The sequence below is a fragment of the Somniosus microcephalus genome, chromosome 9, assembly GCF_052327205.1.
Source record: "Somniosus microcephalus isolate GS21.2 chromosome 9, FLI_Smic_1.0, whole genome shotgun sequence".
Lineage (NCBI taxonomy): Eukaryota > Metazoa > Chordata > Chondrichthyes > Squaliformes > Somniosidae > Somniosus > Somniosus microcephalus.
In genome coordinates this window covers 89,490,422-89,513,848 of record NC_140995.1, presented here as the reverse complement: position 1 = coordinate 89,513,848, position 23,427 = coordinate 89,490,422, and the positions used below count along the sequence as shown (strand labels likewise).

At 44.0% G+C, this 23,427-nt stretch overlaps 1 protein-coding gene across 2 annotated transcripts in view; it reads right to left on the bottom strand.

Moving 5' to 3' along the window:
- Nucleotides 1-23,427, bottom strand: part of ldah (lipid droplet associated hydrolase) — a 535,005-nt gene that overhangs the window by 495,344 nt on the left and 16,234 nt on the right. The window lies entirely within an intron of this gene.

Here is a 23,427-nt window from a genome sequence, read left to right as displayed (position 1 = left end):
TTATTCTAACTTGCTCCAGAGGTGGAGCAGTAATCTGATGCAACAAACACAGCTGAAAGACATACCAGGCTAGATTTTCCTCTGGAATTTCATCCATATTCAGAAAGTCCTAGATGGAAATCAGAGGAAAATGAAGAAGAGATGACTACCACTGAATCCCGATCCCCAAAAAGTACTGGCATAATTTTTCTCTGACCCCACTTGAGGTGGATTGCAGTGGCTGCTTTGCATACAAATGACCGCAGGAAGGCATTACTTAGCCCAACAGCCCAATTCCCTTCCTTATTAACAACACCATAAGCATTGAGGCCTGGAAGACTGAAGTCATTGCCTTTGGGCCCCTTCGCCCTCAAACTCCTTTCCCGTCCCATCGATTTTATCCCTTCCCCAGCCACTGTCTCAGACTGAACCAGACTGTTCACAAGCTCAGCATTTCACGCGACCCGAGCTGAACCTCCGACCCCACATCTTCTCCATCAGAAAAACCACCTACTTCCACCTTTGTAACATTGTCCATCTTTGTACCTGCCTCAAACCATCTGCTGCCGAAACCCTCATCCATGCTATTATCGCCTCCAGACTTGACGATTGCAATAGTCTCCTGGCTAGTCCCCCATCCTTCAAGCTCTTGTAGACTTAAGTTCATCCAAAACACTGCTGCCCATATGCTAACCTGCACATCCATCACCCCTGTGCTCACTGACCTACATCACCTCCAGGTCCCAAATGCCTCCAATTAAAAAATCTCATACTCGTTAAAGAAGCCATCCCCTATGGACAAGCCCTGCGAATACACAGGATCTGCTCAGACGAGGAGGAACGCGATGGACACCTACAGACACTGAAAGACGCCCTTGTAAGAACGGGATATGACGCTCGACTCGTCGATCGACAGTTCCGACGGGCCACAGCGAAAAATCGCATAGACCTCCTCAGAAGACAAACACGGGACACAACCAACAGAGTACCCTTCGTTGTCCAGTACTTCCCCGGAGCGGAGAAACTACGCCATGTTCTTCGCAGCCTTCAACATGTCATCGATGACGACGAACACCTCGCTAAGGCCATCCCCACGCCTCCACTACTCGCTTTCAAACAGCCGCCTAACCTCAAACAGACCATCGTTCACAGCAAATTACCCAGCTTTCAGGAGAACAGCGACCACGACACCACACAACCCTGCCACAGCAACCTCTGCAAGACATGCCAGATCATCAACACAGATACCATTATCACACGTGAGGACACCACCCACCAGGTACATGGTACATACTCATGTGACTCGGCCAACGTTGTCTACCTCATACGTTGCAGGAAAGGATGCCCCGGAGCATGGTACATCAGCGAGACCATGCAGACACTGCGACAACGGATGAACGGACACCGCGCAACAATCGCAGACACCGCGCAACAATCACCAGGCAGGAGTGTTCCCTCCCAGTCGGGGAACACTTCAGCAGTCAAGGACATTCAGCCTCCGATCTTTGGGTAAGCATTCTCCAAGGCGGCCTTCGAGACACACAACGCAAAATTGTCGAGCAGAAACTGATAGCCAAGTTCCGCACCCATGAGGACGGCCTCAACCGAGATCTTGGGTTCATGTCACGCTACATGTAACCCCACCTGACGCAGGGTCATCCAGACTCGAGTCGACATTGGCTTGTTCTCTCTACACAGATGCGGCCGGACCTGCTGTGATTTCCAGCCAAAAAAAATGTTTCTTGTCTGTTTTTTTGTTTTTCATACAGACCCCAGCATCTGCAATTTTTGACCCCTTGTGACCCCACCTCATTGTTCTTTGATGTCATGTTTTCCTGACTGACCTGTTTGGACACCATTCACACCTTTGATTGCTGTGATTATCTCTCTGCCGAGGTGTGATAAATGGCAGTTGGAAAGATTACCTGTAAACATCTGACATGATTCTCTGACTATATAAGCTGTGTCTTTATGCATTTCTCCACTTCACCTGAAGAAGGAACAGCGCTCCAAAAGCTTGTGATTTCAAATAAAGCTGTTGGACTATAACCTGGTGTTGTGTGACTTCTTACATTTGTCCACCCCAGTCCAACTCTGGCATCTCCACACCAAATCCCTACATGGCATCATCCTTCCCCATCTCTGTAACCTCCTCTAGCCTAAAACACTTTGAGAACTCTGCATTCCTCCAACAACCACATCTGTTGCATTCCAAAATTTATTCACCCCACCATTGGCGCCGTCAGACGTCTAGTCCCTCTGGAATTCCCTCCCTAAATCTCTCCGCCTCGCTCATCCTTTAAGACCCTCATTAAAACATATCGTTTTGACCAAGCTTTTAGTCCCCCCTAGTGATATCTCCTTCTTTAGCTCAGTGTTAATATTTGTTTGACTACACATCTGTGAAGCACCTTGGGATGTTTTCCTACATTAAAGACACTATATGAATGCAAGTTGTTGTTGTTGCTTATGGAGGACCACAGTTGGTGCACTGCTGAATGCCACAAAGACTCCAGAGCTAGCCGCAGGAGACCTCTGTGCCCCTTCTTCAGAGCTACAGGTTTTTTTTCCGGGCCTTGGGAACCAAATGAGTTCCTCGGTGACGAGGCACAAGAAAAGGATCTGAAGGACCACCTTAGAGATGGTAAGTTGAACAAGCAATGAGGGCGGCCTCTGGCACTTGCATCCTTGAGCACAGGCCTCCCCATCTGCAAATCCAGGTGGGGTTAGCTCACCGTGACCTTCAGCAGTACTTGAGAAGGTTGCACTTCACTCATTAAACAATAAACTGGGTTCTGCCAAATGTAGGCACCTTCATCTGACTAAGATCCGAGACGAGTATCCAAACAGTCTTCCCATCACAGTCCCTATTTGGCAACAAGCTCAAAATCATTCACTTGTTGACAAGTAGCACTTTTCCAAACTACCAAGGCTCCCATTTGAAGATCATTTTGCTATTCCTTTGCATAGGCATTCCCCACATTGCCCCAGATCATTCTATACATAACCGGTTAGTGACAAAAACCATTTGCTGAAAACAAATCTGACAAGCAAGACCACAGTGCCTTAACTTAGTTGCTTATGTATCCTTATATATCCTTTCAATCCTAGCCTCCTATTTATTTTACTGTGGTGGCTTGCCGATGATTTGCAGCAGGATCTGTGAGGGAATGAGGTGGTACTTCCTTGTGTTTGGTTACGGGTTGTTTCTCCTTTAAGAAAAAAAGGAGTGCAGTCATATGAAATGTAATCCAGCTTTCAGAAAGTATTCCATAATGGTGGCAATGGAATACCTATCATCTGAGTCTTCCGCTTCTTCTCCATATGTTCAGATATAAATACAGGAACACTTGCATAAGACGGAAAGGGGCATGAAGGATATTGGGGTACCGCCTGCTCGTTGTTGATAAACTGCAGATGGTGTTCAATACAGTGAAGGAAAGGTGGCTGCAACTGGGAAAGATGTTTATTATAGGGCACTATTCCAGTCACCTTGGTTGCCCAGGAGGCATAAGGGAACTTCTTTTGCATTGAATAGCCGTGCAGGGGCTGCTGGAGGTGGCACTCACTGCCAAGGCTACCTCCTTCCCTCAGGGCTAAAACGCTAGGTTCTATTTTTCTGTATTTCAGACAGTAACTCTTCAACTGAAGAGTCTTTCAATTAGTGGCTTGGTGCCCCGAGGAAGCACCAGCCTCAGCAACCGCTGCAAGCCATATTGTTACAAATACAAAATGGTGCCTTGATCTGTTCACCTGCTGCAGTGGCACTGGATTTTTCTCCACCCTCTGCACCCACAAAGGCAGCCTCCCTATAGAAGGCAGTCATGAATATTTAATGAAGAAAAACTGAACTGATTCTGGGTGGGGTAACACCCAGTTGCAGTGTACTTCTGGTGGTGAACCAGCCACAGAGGAAAGTCCAGCCCAGCATAGCCTTCAAGGTCATCGTTGATTCATTAGTTAATACTGAATGTTTTGTCTATCAGAAACTGTGGCCTAGAAATTGCCTGCGAACTGGGCACAGGGAACTGTGCCAGCACGGGTATGCCCGAGACACATCCAATATTGGGCCACGAACTTCATTTGCATTAGCGAACTGTAAACGCCTGCTGGCGAATTGAATTTGAATTTTGGGCACCCATTATACACTTGTAGAATGGGCATGATGTCACAAAAGAAACAACTCAACATTTTATGAATAACAAGAATCATGTTTTAATGTTATATTCTAGGTTTCAGCTGCATCAATATAAAAATTCAGCGTTGCGTTAATTTATTTAAAGTTCATTATTAATTAACAAAAGATGGGCATTTTAAAGAAAGAAATGCAAAATTAAAAACAAAATGGCACATTTTGATACTTTTCAGACTTATCAGTGTGAGCGGATTTTGACTATATGAATATGCAAGTTCTTTCTTATGAGACATGCAAGAAAATATTAGAGCATGTCTTTTGCTGTTTTTCCTCAAACACAGAATCCTCGCCACTGTCCTACATGTACAGTTCTCTATTCCTCATATTAAACAGATAAAGATGGTTAATAAATTAATTTAAATTAGCCTTTGTGATAGGTAAATGAACTCACACCATTATACTACAGATTCTTTAAATGAGTGAAACTTGTCCTAAAGTATGTCATTATGCAATATGGTATATAATTATAAAATTATAAAATACCCAAGTTTGTACAACATAGTCAAAACATTTAAAATAGAATAACTGATGTGCCTTCAATAACCACAAAACTAGAAGTTATAGACTTTAACAAGTTGGCTTTTAATCACTAAGATCAGAGCTAACATCTCAACACACCGACTGGCTCACAGGAATGAGTCATACAGATCCTGGGATCTTTAAGTAAGAGAAGTCAGGGGCGGAGCCAAGAGCCAAGACCTGGAACCTTCCAGGTTAGTCAGGAAAGAGGAAGTGAAACTATACACCGTGTGGGGGAGGGTAATATACATGAGTGCAAAACGAATACAGGCAAGACAAACAGATTTCATTACAATAACCCTTCTAAAAAATGTTTGGGGCTCCCATCCAAAGGCAGGCTGTACATCACTAGTCAATAGATTGATTTCCCTGTTCAGCAGCAAGCACTCTTACTGGGGCCAATTAGATGCTCCAGCTGTTCCACTTTCAAAATGCATGAACATTCTCCCCACAGTTCCATTTCTGACTCTGAGGGAGTGTGATGCCCATCAGTGAAAATTACTGTTGAAGCAAGTAAATTTTGATGTGTGCTCCTGTGCATTGGGAACTAGATCAAAACTCCCTGTGCTCATTTCACTTAGTACCATGCTCAGAACAAGGCTTTGGACCCACTAATTTGGAATGGATGAACTCCCGCTCACAGTGGCGATAAGAAAAACAATTAAGTACAGCAAACTCTCATCAGACTGAAATTTATAAGCCAGCTGAAAAAAAGTGGTAATGCAGGTCACATTATAGCAGATTTACTGTTTACAGTATATGCAGTTCAGCAACCCTAGTGAGAAGAAGGGATAATCATTTCAAAACATTTCTGCTTATTTCAAATTTGACAGTAAGTGAGGAAAATCTTTCCAGACTACATTCACCCAATATAAACATGCAAGAGCTTCCACTATTTCTGCTCTGGGGAACACTCACAAATGGAAACTGCAATTATTGACTCAGTGGGTAAATGTACTGCCTGATCCTGGCATTGCTTGGCCCCTAAAGACAAGGGACCAAATGGTGAACGTTGTCCATGGAACCATACCTCGGCTGCCTTCAAGTAAAGGAGGAGGATAAAAAGGGAGAACATGGGAGGAGTAGGGAAACTGCAATTGATATCTTGCAACCCTGACTTGAATCAGCAAATCAAAAACAATCAGCTTGTATTTCAGAGAAGATCTCCAACCCCGTTCCTCAGCCTAGGTGGGGCAAAAACGGGGCTGCCCAAAAGGACTACCATTGATTGTTGAAAAAGAATCTGCAATACTTAACCTACCCTGATAAAGAGAACTTTTTCATGAAAATAAAATGTTTTAAAAGGAGGCATTTGGTTTCAAGAAATATACAGCAAAGCAAATCCAACAATAGCATCTCTTCTTTTTATTCATTCAGTAATAGATAATAGTTTGAAATATCTTGAAACTTGACTAACCAGCAATCCCTTGTATTAGCACCATTCAATAATTGATTCATTATTTTAAAGAAAAAAATATGCATAAGCTGCATGCACCATTGCCATCACTTACTTTGTTATATTTATTTATGACATATAAATACAGAAGAAATGCTGTGCCATTAAATAACAATGTATTCTTGCTGCAGCCTTATCAAATATTCAAGAAAGAGTAGGCCTTCTTAGCTACAGTATCCAATGTGTTTTAATATTTAATAGCTCAGAAGACAATCCTGATCCCAAAAAATCTTTCTACTCTGATATAATCCAGTCATTGAATACCTTAATCAAATGAAAGCTCTTACACGGTTGTTCTGCTAAATGTCTAAACATCCACAAAAATAATCTATTCCATACACTGGGGCAGATGGTAATATCTGGCATGAATGTGAAATGATCTCTCGAAGTACAGCTGGACAGTGCAAGTTTCAAAAGAAAGTTTTTGATGTTTAAGTACTGGGAGCATCATACTTTCCACTTTGCAGCAACACAAAAGTTTTCCCTTAGCAGAGAGGTCAATAACCAGGGGGCATAGATTTAAAGTAATTGGTAGAAGGATTAGAGGGGAGTTGAGGAGAACTTTTTTCACCCAGAGGGTGGTAGAGGCAGAAACCCCAATCGCATTTAAAAAGTACTTGGATATGCACTTGAAGTGCTGCAACCTACAAGGCTATGGACCAAGAGCTGGAAATTGGGATTAGGCTGGATAGCTCTTTTTCAGCTAGCACAGACACGATGGGCCAAATGGCCTCCTTCTGTGCTGTCAATTTCTATGATTCTAAGCAAAAATGCTAAATAATGGCAAGAGAGTGGGTGCGCCCGCTCATGCTCTCAAAATATTTAAAATATACTGGCAGGGAACAGAGCTCTGCATGAGTCTAACCATTCTCTTATGGTGGCAGAAATCGGGATTCACAGCTACACAGCAGCCCGCAATATGACTCTGGTGCTGCTGGCTATGAATCACTAAGTTCATCTACTGGTTTTAGTATAACCACAACCTAAAATGATCAAGGGCCAGCAAGTGCTGATTGTTTTTTCAAGTTTTTATTTAAAGGCAGTGACAGTGGTTCAGAGGAGGATGGTCCTGAGCAAAATTGTCTCTGGGTGGAGCAAGGGACTACCTTGGATCAGGTTGAGAGCCATGTAGACTACAAGAATGCGACAATGGTAGAGGTGGGTGATTCTATCGTGAGCTATTTTTTGCAGTGATGCCCAGAAGTCCTGAATGGCATGTTGCCTCCCTGGTGTCAGGGTGAAGAACATCAGGAAATAGCTGAAAAACCTCCTGGAAGGGAAGGAGGGCAGCTAAAAGTCTTGGTCCATGTTGGCACCAATGAAATAGATAGAAGTACATTTGAGGTCTTGCGGAGGGAGTTTAATAAGTTAGACACAAGGTTGAAATGCAGGACCTCAAGGCTGGTAATCTCTAGAATACTACCTGTACCACATGCTGGACAGGTTAAGAAAAGGAATAATATGAAAGTCAACATGTGGCTGCAGGGCTGGTGCAGGAGGGAAGGGCTGACTTTGGTGAGGAATTGGATCAAGTTCTGGAACAAGGGAAGGCTATACTAAAGGGACAGCCTTCACCAGAACTGAAACACCACTACAGTCCTTGTGTAGATGATAGAGTAATGGGAAAAGATTGAAACTAATGGAGGAGGAGGGTGGGAAAATCTGTGTTTGAAGGTGGCAGAAAGGGCAGGTAGAAGAGAGGTGGTGGAAGAATCAACCAGAGTATCACAGAGGGAACAAGACCTCAGCAAAATGAAGAGGAGAGTAGATGGGAAGACGTATTTGATGGTGGGATTATGTGTGGTGGAAATGGTAGATGATAATCTGGTGAATCGAGAGGCTGGGATGGTGGAAAGTGAAAATCAGGAGGAACTCAGTCACAGTTGAGAGAGGGATTCAAGGAAATAGGACAAAGCCAGTCAACTGCCCGGTTGACCACAGCAAAGGGGAATCCTCGGATGAGTAAAAAGTAGGACATATCAGAATCTCTGGTGTGGAAGGTAGAGTCATCAGAGCAGATTTGACAGAGGCAGAGAAACTGGAAAAACGAGATGGGAAGAAACAAAGTCCACGTAGTTATGGAAGTCTGCAGGAAGCTATGCATGCAGAAGAGGAGAAGACTGGAATAGGAAGGGCGGACTCAGAGATGGACCATCTGAAGTTAAGGGATTGGATGAAACTAGAAGCATAGTAAATAAAATTCACAAGATCATAACGAGATCAAGAAGCAGCACCCACACAGCGGTCAATATAGCGGAAGAGGAGGTCTGGGAGGGTGCCTGAGCAAGACTAGAAGAAGAAATGTTCAACATACCCTACAAAAAGACAGCCAATAGCTGGAAACCATGTGGGTTCCCTTAGCGACACTAGGGAAGTGAGTGGCGTTGAAAGAAGTTGTTCGGGATGAGAACAAGTTCAGCCAGGCAAACGAGTGTGGTGGTGGATGGGGACTGGTTGGGCCGTTATTCAAGGAAGAGGCGGAGTGCCTGCAGGCTTTTCTGATGAGAGATAAAGGTATTGAGGGTCTCTACGTCCTAGGTGAAAGGAAGACAACTGGGGGCTGCACAATCTGAAATTCGTAAAGTGGTACAGGGCATCAGAGGAGTCATGGACACAGGTGGGTAGAGACTGGACAGGGGAGGAAAGAAAGCAACGGGGTAAGAGGAAATTAGTTCAGTGGGACAGGAGCAAGTTAAAACAATTGGTCTACTAGGACAGTCCTGTTTGTGTGCCTTGAGGAGGAGGTAGAAACAGGCTGTACGGGGTTGGGGAACGATGAGGTTGGAGGAAGTGGGAGGAAGATCCCAGAAGAGACAAGTTCAGTCATTATCTGGGAAATAATGGCTTAATGTTTGGTAATGGGGTCACGGTCCAGAGGGAGATACGAGGACTCATCAGGCAGTTGACTTTAAACATCAGGAAGGTAGAGGTCCTTCTTCCACACAACAATGCTCCCTTTCTTAGCAGGTTTGATGATGATTTAAAGGTCAGAACTAACAATGGAGTGCTGCAGGTTCAGAGAGGGACAGACTGGTAAGGGGAGTGGAGAAACTGAGATGGCCAATGCATCCAGGACTGCTTCCTAGATCAGCATACTTCAACTCCAACAAGGAAAGAAGCATTACTTGATTTTGTTCTAGGAAATAAAGTGGGACGAAAACTTATGTGAAAGTAAGAGAACAATTGGGAAATAAACAACCACAACAGTTCAATGTAAGTACAGAAAAATAAAATAAAATGTGTAAGATGAGGATGCTGAATAGGAAAAGGGCAAAGTTCATTAAGATAAGGAATCTGGCCCAAATTAGTTGGGCAGAAGTTAGCAAACGGACCGACAGATTAGCAATGGGAAATCTTCAAATATGAGATGGCTAGACTACAAAATAAGTATTCCTAGAAGATTAAATCTAAATTGAAACTGAAAAAGGAAGCATATCTGCAGAACATTATCTCAGTGAGCGAGAAGTCAATCTATGGAACAGACTCCCTAGGAAGACGGTGAGAGCAGAGAGTGTTTATTCATTCAAATGCAAATTAGATGACTTTTTTCAAAAAATATTATTTTGGGATACTTGGTAATTTGAAACATGACATCTGTAGCGTGTTTGGGAGAAAGGTGCCTTGTTTTCCACCACTGGGAGTTTTCCTCGCCTCATGTTAATTACTATTAGTCAACAACTCAATTATTCTTGTATCATGACTTTCCGACTCAAAGCAGGAGTGCCACCATTGGGTCAAGCGGATACTTTAGTCATTAAATACTTCATTCTTTATTATAGCCTGTGAATCATACTCAAATGGTTACTACAGTGAGCTACAAGTCCTCCCTCTATTCAACCATCATCAATCCCAGGTGTAAAGTCTGTGGGTTGTATAGCGAAGTAATACACAGACTACAAGAGTAACTTAAACAGGACTTTACTATTCGAAGGTCAGGGCGAATCTGCCCAATAAATCCTGACACAGCACTTATATACTGGTGTGGTCACCGTCGGTATTACAGTATACAGCAGCCAAGATAAAGTAGTGCCACACCTAAAATAGTTCTCTTAAAGGTGAACGGTTACATACAATAGTTCTCTTAAAGGTAGAACAGTTACATACACTACAATCCTCCCTTTTTAGCTTACAACATACTTATTCCCCATTAACCATATCATTAGAACATATATACAAATTATGTAAAACAGTTCACAGATTCAGTCTCTCTGGAGGTCTCCTGACTCTGTCCGGATAACGCCTCGGTGGTGTAGTAGTTTTCGGCGGGGTAGTAGGTTCTTCCGGCAAGGCCGATTCAGCTTGAAGGACAGTGTCAGGATCATCTGATTCCAGTATTACCAGATCGGAGGTAGGTGCTCTGGGTATCTCTGTTTCTACATTAGCCGTGTAAGGTTGTGGAGTAGGTTGGCTCTTTGTGGATGACCCTATGATCTGGTCAACATGGCGCCTTATTATGCTGTCATCAATATCCACTGTATACAGCAGCGGCCCTAGCCTTTTTACAATAGTTCCAGGCTGCCATTTCTCGGTACGGTAGTCCCGGGCCAAAACTTGTTGACCGGTCTGAAAAGATCTAGTTGGCCTTTCATTCATGCCCTGGAATTGCCGGTTCTCTACGTCCCTTCTGACGTTTGGCTTAATCAAATCCAGCCGGCATCTTAGTCTTCTATTGAAAAACATCATGGCGGGAGTTTGATTTGTGACCGCATGTGTTGCATTCCTGTACGCCAACAAGAAGTTATCTACCTTATGTTGTAAGTTGATGTTCTCATTACCCATGGCCTTTATGGCCTTCTTGAAGGTCTGGACAAACCTTTCAGCTAAGCCATTGGTGGCGGGATGGTATGGGGCTGACGTGTAGTGCTTGACCCCATTGCTTTTTAAGAACTTCCTGAATTCTTCGGACACAAATTGTGGTCCATTATCAGAACAGACCTGTTCCGGCAGCCCATTCCTGGCAAACATGGTCCTTAATACTGTGATGGTTTTTTCCGTGGTGGTGGAGGACATCTTTATTACCTCCGGCCACTTGGAGTGTGCATCCACCGCTATTAGAAACATTGAGTCCATAAATGGACCAGCAAAGTCGATGTGTACCCTTTGCCAAGGAGATGAGGGCCACTCCCATGGATGCAGAGGAGCTTGTGGTGGCGCGTTTTGGACCTTCTGGCATCCTAGACAACTCTTGGTTATTTCCTCGATGTCTCCATCAATACCTGGCCACCACACAAACGCTCTTGCTAGGTTCTTCATTTTCACTCCACCCAGATGCCCCTCGTGAAGTTCCTTTCGCACCTTATGCTGAAGTTTGGGTGGAATCACCACTCTCGATCCACACATCAAGGTTCCTCGGCACACTGACAGCTGTTCTTTCCGTTGTGAAAATGCTGGCAGTGTTGGTTCGCCATGTGCTGGCCATCCCTCCACTGTTAGATCGTAGACCCGTGAGAGAGTCGGGTCATTTCTTGTTTCATTCTCGATCATCGAATTGGTTACTGGTAGACATTCTACTATGGATGAGTGGAACATCTCTACCGGGTCCATTGTAGCCGCCTCTTCTACTACCGGCAACGGTAGGCGCGATAACCCATCAGCATTTCCATGCTGTTTGGAGCTTTTGTATTCAATGTCATATTGGTGTGCCCCAAGTAACACGGACCACCTCTGTAACCTTTGCGCTGTCATAGTGGAAACGGCCTTGTTAGGGTTGAATATGGACACCAACGGCTGGTGGTCTGTCAGTAATGTGAACTTCTTGCCCTGCAGGTAATGATTGAATTTCTTTACTCCCCACACAAGGCTGAGGGCCTCCCTGTCTATCTGAGCGTAATTTCGCTCCGCGGAGGTCAACGATCGGGACGCAAATGCGACTGGCCTTTCCGAGCCATTTGGTAACTTGTGTGAAAGTACTGCTCCAATTCCATAAGGGGAAGCATCACAAGCTAGACGAAGAGGTAACGTTGGGTTGAAATGAGCCAACACTTCCTCAGAGGTAATCAATGCCTTGCTTCTGCGAAAGGCCTTTTTACAGTCCTCGCTCCACTTCCATGGCACTTCTTTCCGTAACAGAGCATTCAGCGGATGTAGCACCGTGGATAAATTTGGCAGAAACTTGTGATAATAATTAATCAACCCCAGAAACAATCTCAACTGTGAAACGTTTTCCGGAGCGGGGGCCTTCACGACAGCTTCTATCTTGTCAGGCGACTTGTGCAGCCCCTCTTGGTCAATGACATGACCGCAGTACGAGATCCGTTTCTGGAAGAACTCACATTTCTGGCGATTAACTCGAAGGCCATATTCCTTCAACCTGGTGAGCACCAGTTTCAAATTTGTGAGGTGTTCCTCCTCGTCTTCTCCCGTAATCAGGATATCGTCCAAGTAACACTGCATGCTTGGAACACCTTGTAAGACCTGCTCCATTGCCCTCTGCCAAATTGCTGGAGCCGAAGCTACTCCAAAAACCAGTCTATTATAACGATACAAGCCTCTGTGCGTGTTGATTGTGAGATACTGGCGCGACTCTTCCTCAACTTCCATTTGTAAGTATGCCTGTGCCAGGTCTATCTTGGTGAAGTGTTGCCCGCCAGACAATGAAGCAAAGATATCCTCAATCCGCGGAAGCGGGTATTGTACCGTGTGAAGCACCGGATTAACTGTGATCTTGAAATCTCCGCAGATGCGGACCTTCCCCAGTCCCCCTGGCTTGTTGCTTGATGAAGACTTCATGACGGGAACAATGGGCGTGGCCCACTCACTCCAGTCCACCTTAGACAGTACCCCTGAACGTTCAAGCTCTTCCAGTTCTGCCTCCATAGCAGGTCGTATCGCGTAAGGTACCGATCTGGCTTTGAAAAATTTTGGGCTTGCATGTTCTGCAATCTTGATTTTTGCTTTAATTCCGCTCAGTGTTCCCAGTCCTTGCTGGAATACCTCTTTAGCTTCATCCAATATTCTGGACAACCGTTCAGGTTTGACCTCTTCCTTCCCGGAATCTACCGTCATTGTGTTTAGTGAATGCCAGTCTATCTTTATTTTCCTGATCCACTCCCGTCCCAGAAGTGGTGGACCTCCCTCAGGCAGCACATACAAGTCCATCCTTTGGTGATCTTTGTCTTTGTATCTCACCTTGACTTCTATCTTTCCGATGGGGTATACTTTGTGCCCCGTGTATGTCTGCAATACTATCTCCGTATCCCATAGGGGAATATGTTTGAATAACTTTTTGTAATCATGCTTATTCATGACCGTCAACGCCGATCCGGTGTCCACTTCCATCTTCACTTGGACTTTTGCAATCTGTAGTGTGATCCAGATAGTTTGTCGGTCAGCTTCTTTACTCACATTATGAATCCTCAGACTACCCAGTGCCTTGCTGTTGGAGTCTGAGTCCGAATTCTGTTCATCTGGACTCTTCCCAGTCACCTCATGTACCTTTCTGTACTTCTTCTGCGGTGACTTATTATTGCTGTTCTTCTTTCCTGACCGGCATACCTTAGCTATGTGGCCAAGCTTGCCACATTTCCTACAGTCCTGGTTTTTAACCCAGCATTGGTTCTGGTCGTGTGTTGTCTTCCCACAACGAGAACATTTCGTTGTACCCGAAGTCATTTGATCCACACTGAGTACCGCTGTCTTCCGCTGCATTTCCGCCGTGCCTCTCGCTGCGGCTTCGTGCGATGCTGCAATAAGGACAGCCTTATCAAGTGTAAGATCGTTCTCTTCGAGTAGTCGTTTTTGCGTTCCTTCCTTCGACAATCCACACACGAACTTGTCTCGCAATGCCTCTGTCAGATTTCCTCTAAACTGGCAGTATTTCGCTAGTCTACGCAGCTCGACCAAGTACTCTGCGTTGCTTTCCTCTTTTCGTTGCGTTCTCCCGTAAAATTTAGATCGTTCCGCTAACATCAGCGGTGCGGGGTTAAAATGATCCTTCAGGACAGCAACAATATTATCGAAAGACTGATCCGCCGGTTTAGCTGGTGATAGGAGATGCTTCAATAACCCGTATGTCCTCGCACCCATTGAGTTTAATAAGGTTAGAGCTTTTTCATAATTTGCTATCTTATTAGCCGTACAATATATCTCGATGTGTTCTACATACGTGGGCCAGTCTTCCACCTCGGCATTGAAACCGTTGCGGTTACTATGCTTAGGCATCTTCACACTCTTCCTGAGAAACAACAACAATATTCTTTAACTTTTTTTTTTCCAGATGGCGGTTTCCCGCGCTTATCTTCTTTCCCCGCCCACTTTAAAAATGGCGGTTCCCGCTTCTGTCTTCTTCCCCGCCTACTGGCGGCTTCCCGCGTTTCTTCCCCTGGCAGGAGGGGTAAGCTTCCCTCGGGCAACGGCCGCTGGCTTTCGGGTTTGCAGCCTGCGCGTCGGCTTCAGCGCGTTCCCTTCTCTCAGCAGGGCAGCCGATGCTGGGTACAGCCCGTTGGTGGCGAACAGTTTCAGCCGCTGGGCTGGATCTCGCTCAGCCTTCCTCGCTCGGGCTCTGTCTCTCCCGCTCGCTCGGGCTCCCAATCGCGCCTCCAGCCCTCTCGCCGTCCGGTGCTTCCCTCCCCGGCTGCGGCTACGTTCTCCGCGGTTTATTTATTTTATATCGTCCCGCGCCTTACGATCCGGTCGCAGCGCTTCGTGGCCTCAATCACTGTCTGGCCTTTTTCACCCCAATCACGCCTGCCAGCTTCTCGCAGTCCGGTGCTTTCCTCCCCGGCTGCGGCTGAGTTCTCCGTGGCTTATTTATTTTTATATCTTCCCGCGCCTTACGATCCCGGTTGCAGCGCCTCGTGGTCGCGGTAGTTGTCCGGCCTTTTTCGCCGTCGCGGTCTAGCCGTCTCACGACGCTCCCCAGCCCGCTTGTGCCGCGGCTTCTGCTCCACGCTGCCCCAGTCTCAGCGCCTCTGGGCCCGACTTCTGTCCGGCTCCTTTCCCCCTCGACCGTGGTCGAGTGCACCGCCCTTATCCTCCGTTTATTTGTTTCTATTTTCCCTTTACTCACAGTCACCGTGGCCGACTTGCTTCTCGTGTTGATCGGCTCACTCACCACCGTGGCAGAAGGGACAATCCGTGCCTGTTGCTGATGGAAGACTTCGTGTTTGAAATCTTCCTCCTTTCTTGGTCTGCAGACTCGAGTTTTCTCTCAGCAAAAGTACGAGGGCGGGTGCCTCTTCTCGACGCTCGTTTACTTCTTCAGAAGTATTGTTGCCGCAGGGTAAGATCGAACTCGTCGCCACTGTAAAGTCTGTGCGTTGTATAGCGAAGTAATACACAGACTACAAGAGTAACTTAAACAGGACTTTACTATTCGAAGGTCAGGGCGAATCTGCCCAATAAATCCTGACACAGCACTTATATACTGGTGTGGTCACCGTCGGTATTACAGTATACAGCAGCCAAGATAAAGTAGTGCCACACCTAAAATAGTTCTCTTAAAGGTGAACGGTTACATACAATAGTTCTCTTAAAGGTAGAACAGTTACATACACTACACCAGGCATGCACCTACATAAGTTTATCATGCTCTGTTGGGTCCAGATGAGATTTCTGTACGAAGGCAATATTGGTGCACTCTCAGCAGAGGTAGGTCAAGCTCCTCCACCACTTAATGGGGAACAAAGCACAACAATATGTGACAGTATCTTGATCAACATCATAACAAATACCATAAAGTGCCTAATGTGGTGAAAGGTCCAAATGGCAGCCCTGAACAGCCAAGCATCACAATATACAGTACCTGGGTCACACAACAAAGTGGTCATCCCCATATACACAATGCAGCAGAAAACGAACAGCAAAATAATAATGCAGCTATCAAAATAATAAGGTTACTGGTTACAGCTGAGAAAGCAATCAACGAATTAAAAAAAAACATTAGCAGTAACAAACTATGTACATGTACATTCCTCCTTTCCTCCAAACATAGTCCTGACTCCTGTCAAATCTCACTTATTTGGAGTGCAACTTGATCATTCTGGTTTAAAACACTGACCTATTTTGATGCTTCTCACTCTTACAAAATAAACACAGGCCCACAAGTTTAAGTGGATTTGTAATTGCTCTCATTGTTTTGATCATAAATGTAATTCCTCACATGTACCTGATGTTGATGAGAGATATTTTTTTCTAAGATCTGTTTTAAGCTTACTTTCCACCAATTTAAGCCTCTTGTTCTACTGTCCTGACTGAGAAAGTATTATTCTGGTTTAACCTTATCTATGCAACTAACACTTTATACACATCAATGAGATGACCCCTTTAACTGCACACAGTATTCAAAGTGAGGTCTGACTAGTACATTATATGAAGCCACAGCATAATCTTATTTACCTAGAAATTGCAGTTGGCGATTTTAGCGAACAAACACTTAGTGCAATCATACGACATTTCCTTGTCTGCTACTTTAGCAGAAACATTAACTCACTTAAAATAAATAGGTAAACATCTGTGTTAACATAGTGGATGGAGGAATGTCAGTAAACATGTTAAGCTTTGGTCTGATAATATTGGCAACAGCAATTTGTGGGCTATATTTCACTATTCTGGTTATGCGTCGAACATGCTATTTGCTTTTAAATTAGTTTTCTACATAGCCTTGACATTGAAAGTATCAAACCCAAGCAGTATGAGACACCAAAGGTTCTCACAACTCTTTGCTTTTTTATGCCTTCTCTCCCTTTCTTTTGTTACTGCAAAAATGAAAGGGGAAAACTGTTAACTTACACTGGCATTTTTGTGTTACTGCAAAACATTCTGTTTGATGGGCACTGTGTTACAACCGAGAAAGATACATTCATAAATAGAAACAATAGCACATACATGTACTCAAGCAGCCATCTTGGAATTTGCTGACCCAACAAATTTTGGCTGGATTAAAGAGCGTGGTTTCCACACAAAACATTTGGGGCTCACTTTGCAAGGCCACTGAATTCATACTTTTAGGTTTAAACGTATTAAAGGGTTGTATATCACTGGGATTAATGGTATTGGAACGCAGGAGAGATCAGCAAAAATCATTTGGTGTTTTATTTTTGGCGGTGAAGATGTTTGAATGCAACATTGACCGAGAAAGGGATTTCAATAAATAAGTTATAACATGTACACCAGAGGTCCACCACATAACCTCATTACAAAACAGTTTAATAGCAGGGTCATCCTCTTGGTACATTGCATAGTCCCAATAGATGGGGACATGAAAGACAAGAGCTGAGTGCCTTGATTAGCACTACAATATACTCAAGCATTATTCTCACATCATAGTGGTCCTGTTGGCAAAATACATACCATTGTAATGATGTCAACAAAACCGAACTAGAACAGTCTGAAAATTGTGTACAGAAATACAGACATCAAATCCAATATTGAATTGACATAGTGAACTCAACAGCAGATTGCAGTAGAAACATAATCATGTCTCATTGGTGAAAATATTCTGCAGTGTGATCTCCAAATGGTGGGCGGAGGGTGGATCTCGACTGCATGCAACAATCCACAACTGAGCTACTATTATTCCTTAACTGGTCCTTTAAGCCTTCTCTCCCTTTCACTTGTTACCACAGAAAATAAACAGAATACAGAGGAAAAGAGCCAAACTGATCCTCATAACATTGACTGTCTAGTGTTTTTATAGTTGCTGTATCTTTTGAATGAGTGCCTTCTCCAATTTAGATAAAGGACCATTAGTCTCAAACAGGACAATTTTCATATCCAAACACAGCAGGATTAGGACAAATGCCTCATTATTGAAAAGAATAGTCATAAAGGCTCAAGGGCTTTAATGTTAGGTTTTCATATCTCTCATGGTCTCTAGAAAGCTTTGCATACAAAAGATCTATTTCCTATATTACAACAGTGATTACACTTCAAAAGTACTTCATTGGTTGTAAAACGCTTTGGGACCTCCTGAGGTTGTGACAGGTGGTATATAAATGCAAGTCTTTTTTTTATAAAGGGAAGTGGGAAAGATCTGTCATAAGGTGCAAAGCAAAAGATACATATTCAATTTTCTATGGAATTGTCTACCTCAAATATATTTAAAATTTGACTACTTCATCGACTAATTCTGCTGCACGGACAAAGCACGACAAGAAGAAGTCTTTAGTGCCGTACAGCACAAAAAGAGCTTGAAAAAAGAGCCTACAATGTTATTTTTAAGAAATGTAAAAGGCCTGCACCAGGATATCATTTTTAAAAATTTGCAAAGTTCACAGATGATAAAACAGGAAGCAGTGGAATTTTTTTTATTATCGTGCAACTGGATTGGGAAAGATTTGAATCTTTTAGGTGGCTGGGCCAGTAGATGGCAGATACAGTGTGGTGCCGATAAGTATAACCGAAAAAGAAATAAAATCGTTCTATTGCAATTTTTTGACTAATTGTTTTTTTTTATCCTCACTGAGACCTGCCCTGTATTTTGTTTCTTTTAATGCATTTTATGGCATCAGTATAAGTCACATTGGGCCGTATTTTGCTGTAAAAATAATGGTGAGGCTAACAGCACTCACCATTATTTACGTGGAAATCGGACAGTAACTTCTAATGACCGCACGTACACAGTTTAATGCGGAAATCTGGAAGTTGCAGTATGCCCTAGCCCTGAACTCACATCTTTCTCCAGTTTCTCTCCAATCTCCCCTCATGACCTCTCTGCGCTCATCTTATCTACGTGACCCACCTCCTGCTCCCTCGACCCTATTCCCACCAAACTGGTGACCACCCAACTTCCTTTTCTGGCTCCCATGTTAGCTGATATTGTTAATGGTTCTCTCTCCTCAGGTACTGTCACCCTCTCCCTCAAATCTGCCATCATCACCCCTCTCCTCAAAAAACCAAACCTTGATCCCTCCGTCCTTGCAAACTATCGCCCTATCTCCAACCTCCCTTTCCTCTCCAAAGTCCTTGAACGTGTTGTTGCCTCCCAAATCCATGCCCATCTTTCCCGCAATTCCATGTTTGAATCCCTCCAATCAGGTTTCCGCCCTTGCCACAGTACCTAAACGGCTCTCATCAAAGTCACAAATTACATCCTTTGTGACTGCAACAAAGGTAAACTATCCCTCCTCATCCTTCTTGACTTGTCTGCAGCCATTGACACGGTTGACCACTCCATCCTTCTCCAACGCCTCTCCACCGTCATCCAGCTGGGTAGGACTGCACTCGCCTGGTTCCATTTTTATCTATCTAATCGTAATCAGAGAATAACCTGCAACGGCTTCTCTTCCTGCTCCCACATCGTTACCTCTGGTGTCCCCCAAGGATCTACCCTTGGCCCCCTCCTATTTCTCATTTACATGTTGCCCCTTGGCGCCATCATCCGAAACCACAGCGTCAGTTTCCACATGTACGCTGACGACCCAGCTCCACCTCACTACTTTTTCTCTCGACCCCTCCAGTGTCTAAATTGTCAGACTGCTTGTCCGACATACAGTTCAGAATGTGCAAACATTTTCTCCAATTAAATATTGGGGAAACTGAAGCCATTGCTTTCGGTTCCCATCACAAACTCTGTTCCCTAGCCTCTGGCTCCATCCCTCTCCCTAACATCTGTCTGAGGCTGAACCATACTGTTTGCAACCTTGGTGTCATATTTGACCCTGAAATGAGCTTCCGACCACATATCCGCAGCATAACAAAAGATCGCCTACTTCCACCTCCGTAACATCGCCCGTCTCCGCCCTTGCCTCAGCTCATCCACTGCTGAAACCCTCATCCATGCCTTTGTTACCTCTAGACTTGACTATTCCAATGCACTACTGGTTTTGACCTGAAACGTTGACTCTATTTCTCTCTCCACGGATGTTGCCTGGCCTGCTGAGTTTTTCCAGCATTTTCTGTTGTTATTTTGGATTTCCAGCATCCGCAGTATTTTGCTATCATGTAAGGTTAGCACTTTGTTTATGCCCATTTTTACATTCCAGTGTATGTTAATGAGATTGGCAGGAAATTTGGGTGTAAATAGACAGTGGCAAAAATGGGTGCACAAATTAGCATAATTGCAGGTGTAACTTTCGGATTACACCTCTACAGGAAATTCCACCCATACGTGTCAACAATCTAAGTTTGAGGAAAAGTTTTAAAAGCTTAAGAAAGCTGGGATGTCATTCTTGGGCAAAAAAAATGGACATTGATAACATCACTGGCGGGAAATGGCTTTGAGGAATTATTCAGCCCAACTGTATGAGAGCTAAATTAACAACCAGAAACAGCTGTTGACCCAGAGCGTTTCAGTGATCTTGTCATTTTAACCATTCAGCTCCTTATACTCAGGCTCAGTAATGCCTCCCAGAAAGTTTCACCAGTAACATTAGCACATGCTGTTTGCACAACATTTATCAGTGAAAATATTAAAAACAATAAGATACTGATTAATCCATATTCTCTAACTGTGGTGAAATTCCCTCTTCAGAGTATAAATTCCAACCCAATTAATTTTTTTAAATTGTGTTCTTCTAATCTCTTTTGATAATGGAGCAAATTTAGCCTCATCTCTGCACCTTTTGATGCAACATTTCTCTGTTGAAAGGAAACTGGAACCGGCTGTACAAAGAGCTGCCTTAAATACATAGCTAGGAAGGTATGTAATTAAAAAACATTTTTTAAGAGTTAAGGGTGCCATGATCTTGTATAGATAGGCATGCCATTCATTTGCACATAAAGGCTAATTTAATTTGAAAACTATTTTAAACTATTAAAGTTTAAATTAAAAATTCCTTAAAAACAAATGGTACAAACATAATGCTCGGTCAGTAGCCATGGAAAGTTTTATTTCACTCATTAGAAAGACTTATATCACTTGTGAATAAACTGCAGCCGTCCTCGCTCACAAGATTAAAATGTTTTTTTAGTTGCCTGTAAGACAGAAGTGAACAAGCTAGCCCGAGCTACGGTTCAGAGGTTTGGGTTGGCTTAGACTGCCCTTCATTCAGTTAAACTCAAACTGAGACAACCATTTCCTGTGCTGCATACAATACCATGACAACTGCTGGAGAAATGTTAACACTATAATCTGCTGCAGCATGAATTTTCGCCTAGCAATTTTCACACCAATTTCTTTATCTTTACAAAATCAGCATTCCAGACCACCCAAAACACCCTCAACCACACTTATAATAGGGATAAACAGTGAAGAGTTTGATTTACACTTCACTAAGATTTTATCCATCTGAACCTAGTATTTACCACTTCCTATCCTGACTGTTATATTGTACACCTTACCTACCAACCTCTGGCTGCTACCAACTGTTAATCTATTATTATATATTAAAAACGGTGCGTGGTCTCAGGATTCCAAAGGTGCTGCAACAGTGGGAGGCACTGTCAACATAACAGATTGAAAACAATAGGGCCCAACGTAACATTTAATGACAGCTCAGTGTCCTGAGTCAATCCCACATACTTTTCCTTTAGGAACAGCAGCAACTATGACATTACAGGAACTATCTAGTGAGCAAACTGCGCATGTCACTCCGCTATTTAAAAATGGTGAGAGAGGGAAACCAGGGAATTATAGACCAGTTAGCCCAACATCTGTTGTTGGGAAATTGCTAGAGTCCATAATTAAGGATAGGGTGATTGAACACCTTGAATATTTTCAGTTGATCAGAGAAAGCCAGCATGGATTTGTGAAAGGTAGGTCATGCTTGACAAGCCTGACTGAATTTTTTGAAGATGTGACTAAAGTAGTAGACAGGGGAATGCCTATGGATGTTATTTATAGGGATTTCCAAAAAGCATTTGATAAAGACCCACATAAGAGACTGTTAACTAAGGTAGAAGTCCACAGAATTGAGGGCAAATTATTGACCCGGTTAGGAAATTGGCAGAGCGGCAGGAGACAGGCAGTCGGGATAATGGGTAGGTACTCAAATTGACAGGTGGTGACTAGTGGTGTCCCACAGGGATCTGTGTTGGGGTCTCAATTATTCACAGAATTTATTAACAACTTAGATGATGGCATAGAAAGACATATATCCAAATTTGCCGATGACACAAAGATAGGTGGCATTGTAGGCAGTGTAGATGGAAGTATAAATAGATACATAGAAGATAGGAGCAGGAGTAGGCCATTCGGCCCTTCGAGCCTGCTCCGCCATTCAATGAGATCATGGCTGATCATCCAAATTCAGTACCCGGTCCCTGCCTTCTCCCCATATCCCTTGATCCCTTTAGCCTTAAGAAATATATCCAACTCTTTCTTGAATATATTTAATGAACTGGCCTCCACCGCCCTCTGTGGCAGGGAATTCCACAGGTTCACCACTCTCTGGGTGAAGAAATTCCTCCTCATTTCAGTCCTAAATGGCTTACCCCTTATCCTTAGACTATGACCCCTGGTTCTGGACTCCCCGGCCATCAGAAACATCCTTCCTGCATCTAGTCTGTCCAGGCCTGACAGAATTTTATAGGTTTCGATGAGATCCCCTCTCAATCTTCTAAACTCCAGTGAGTATAAGCCCAATCGACCCAATCCCTCTTCATACGTCATTCCTGCCATCCCAGGTATCAGCCTGGTGAATCTTCGCTGCACTCCTTCCATGGCAAGAACGTCCTTCCTCAGGTAAGGCGACCAAAACTGCACACAATACTCAAGGTGTGGTCTCACCAAGGCCCTGTACAACTGTAGCAAGACATCCTTGTTCTTGTACTCGAACCCTCTTGCTACGAAGGCCAACATACCATTTGCCTTCTTAACCGCCTGCTGCACCTGCATGCTTGCCTTCAGCGACTGGTGTACAAGAACACCCAGGTCTCTTTGCACTTCCCCTTCTCCCAAACTATTACCATTCAAATAATAATCTGCCTTCCTGTTTTTGCCACCAAAGTGGATAACCTCACATTTATCCACATTATAGTGCATTTGCCATGTTTCTGCCCAATCACCCAACCTGTCCAAATCGTGCTGGAGTTTCACGACATCCTCCTCACAGCATACCCTCGCCCCCCAGCTTTGTGTTGTCTGCAAATTTGGAGATATTACATCCAATTCCCTCGTCCAGATCATTAATATATATTGTGAACAGCTGGGGTCCTAGGACCGATCCTTGCGGTACCCCACTAGTCACTGCCTGCCACTCGGAAAACGACCCGTTTATTCCAACTCTTTGCTTTCTGTCCGCCAACCAGTTCTCTATCCAATCCCATGTGCCTTAATTTTGCACGCTAATCTCTTATGTGGGACCTTATCGAAAGCCTTCTGAAAGTCCAAATACACATCCACTGGTTCTCCCTTATCTATTTTACCAGTTACATCCTCAAAAAATTCCAGTAGATTAGT